Source organism: Mizuhopecten yessoensis, unplaced genomic scaffold (genome assembly GCF_002113885.1).
Source record: "Mizuhopecten yessoensis strain PY_sf001 unplaced genomic scaffold, ASM211388v2 scaffold11095, whole genome shotgun sequence".
Lineage (NCBI taxonomy): Eukaryota > Metazoa > Mollusca > Bivalvia > Pectinida > Pectinidae > Mizuhopecten > Mizuhopecten yessoensis.
The window spans coordinates 518,426-521,033 of record NW_018408877.1 but is presented as its reverse complement, the minus strand read 5'-3'; positions in this window follow the sequence as shown (position 1 = coordinate 521,033).

The following is a 2,608-nucleotide window of genomic DNA, read 5'->3' as shown; positions in this document are numbered from 1 at the left end:
TATCCCTAACTGTAACTGGCCTTCTATTCTCACTCCTTCCATATACACATTAATTTACAACTACCACTATACCTTACACCTAGAAGATACTGACATATATATTACTGATAAATGTTTTAATCAATGCTTACATCACGTTGTGTTTTGTTATGAAGCATCTGTCTGATGAAATCTTTCCAGTCCAGACGGTGTAAGGTGTCTATCCTCTCTGTGACTTGGATGTCTGTTCGCTATCCTCTCTGTGACTTGGATGTCTATTTCAAACATCAATATTTATATTTTGACACCATGCAAGCTTGTACCCTACAGACCCCCGGGAGTGCTTGTATCACTGCTATCCAATGTTTATGTCATATTCGACCAGTAGGTTCTGTAGTGCTACACTGACCTTTGGGTGTCTTCTAGCTCATTGTAGTGCAGGAAGGGCAGGAACACCGTGCAAGGTAGTGGATAGTGTAAGATGCTGGACTTACGTTCAACACAAAATGAGCAACTATTTACCTCTGAGTGAAGGGACTTTACAAAAACTGTTATTAATATAAGCAAATTTTGCTGACGAACACTTTCTCGACTTTTCGAAAGACGAAATGCCATTTTCACATTGCACCTAGTATACATAAAACAAATTCAGTTTGTTGCCTGGATGTATGGTAGTATAACGGCGATGACAATCCGTGTCTTAAAATGCAAAGTCGCCCTATACATTTCAGTACCGAATGTGGACCTCGTTATAAGCCAATACTTTAACGTTAGACTCGGTGTACCTGGTCCTTTTGTCGGCGTCAGTGTCTTGTGATCTGAAGAAGCTTCATAAAGTGCAAATCTGTTGACAAACACTAACTTAGACTGTACAGATATACCATGATAAAGGGATAAATGTATTTCCTCACTGAGGGGGAAATAATGTCCGTTTAGAATATGGAAAATCTTCGTTGGTGTTATGACTCAAAATTCGTTACTAGAAAGAAAAAAATACCGAAGAAAAGTCAATCCCTTAACAAAAGTGTGCAAAGAAAAAGACCAGAAAGTCAACACACAACGGCAAAATGGAGATCAATTTGGTCTGGAAAAACTAGTGGAGTACTAACACGGAGAGTGTTTTAAGTTGTATTGTAACAAATGACTCATCATTATCAGACCCAAAACTGGTGACAAACTCCCACCCTGGTACTGGGTCATGGATTTATCGTGTCGATAGTTTCAAACCAGCAATCTGTTCCTCTATTCTCCTGACACTGTCATACTGCTGTAGATTTAACACCGCGCAGCATTATGACAGCGTCAGAAGAATAGATCGGATTGCTGGTTTGAAACTATTGACACGATAAATCCATTGCCAATATTCAGGCAAATAAAAGTACTCCTTTAACACAAAGCACATCCTTTTCAACAGGTGACTTTTATTTTGGATATGGAACAATTTTTGTTGTTGCAGTCCTTGTACCTTTAGACAAGTTAGACAATATCCATTCATTCTCTTGTTAGTTCACCGGGTCCGAAGGACCAAGGTGAGCTGATGCCATACTGTTGCGTCCGTCGTCCGTCCGTCCGTCAACAATTCTTTAAACGACTTCTTCTTCTTAACCACTGGTTGGAATTTAACTAAATTTGACTGGAAGCATCCCTAGGTGGTGGGGATTCAAAATTGTACAAATGGTTGGGCTGAGGGCTGGGCCAAAAGGGGGCAATTTGGCTATATTGCTTTAAGCGACATCTCCTCTGGAACTAAGGGATGGATATCAACCATATTTGACTGAACGCATCCCTAGGTGGTTTGGATTCAAATTTGTACAAATGGTTGGGCTGACCCCCCAGTGGGCTGAGGGGCGGGGCCAAAAGAGGGCATTTTGGCTATATTGCTACAAATGACTTCTTCTGTAGAACTATGCACTGGATATCAATCATATTTAATCAAAAGCATTCATGGGAGGCAGGGATTCAAAATTGTACGAATGGTGTGGCTGACCCCCGTGGGGGCTGAGGGGTGGGGCCAAAAAGGGTTATTTAGCTATATTGATTTAAGCGACTTCTTCTCTGGAACTAAGGGATAGATATCAACCATATTTGACTGGAAGCATCCCTAGGTGGTGGGGATTCAAAATTGTACAAATGGTGGGGCTGAGGGCTGGGCCAAAAGGGGGCAATTTGGCTATATTGCTATAAACGACTTCTTCCGTAGAACTATACCATGGATATTGATCATATTTGGTCGTAAGGCATGGGAGGCAGGGAATCAAAATTGTACAAATGGTGGGGCTGACTCCCCGGGCTAAGGGGTGGGGCCAAAAAAAATAATTATTACTTGGAAATGGTTGAGAATTGCTGAGTATAAAGAGAGGAATCCACATTTGCTTCCAGGATGGCCCTAGGGTCTGGCCCCACCATTGGAGACTTAACCCCTGGGTCATAACTTTGAAACGGTTAAGATCCCCACCCCAAAACTATATATACAATTGTCGGGCATAAAGAGACGAATGCAGTCATGGTATTAGAATTGGCCCCAGGGTCTGCCCCACCCTTGCAGACATAACCCCTGGGTCATAACTTTGAAACGGTAGAGATCCCCACCCCAAAACTATATATACAAATGCTGGCCAAAAAGAGACAA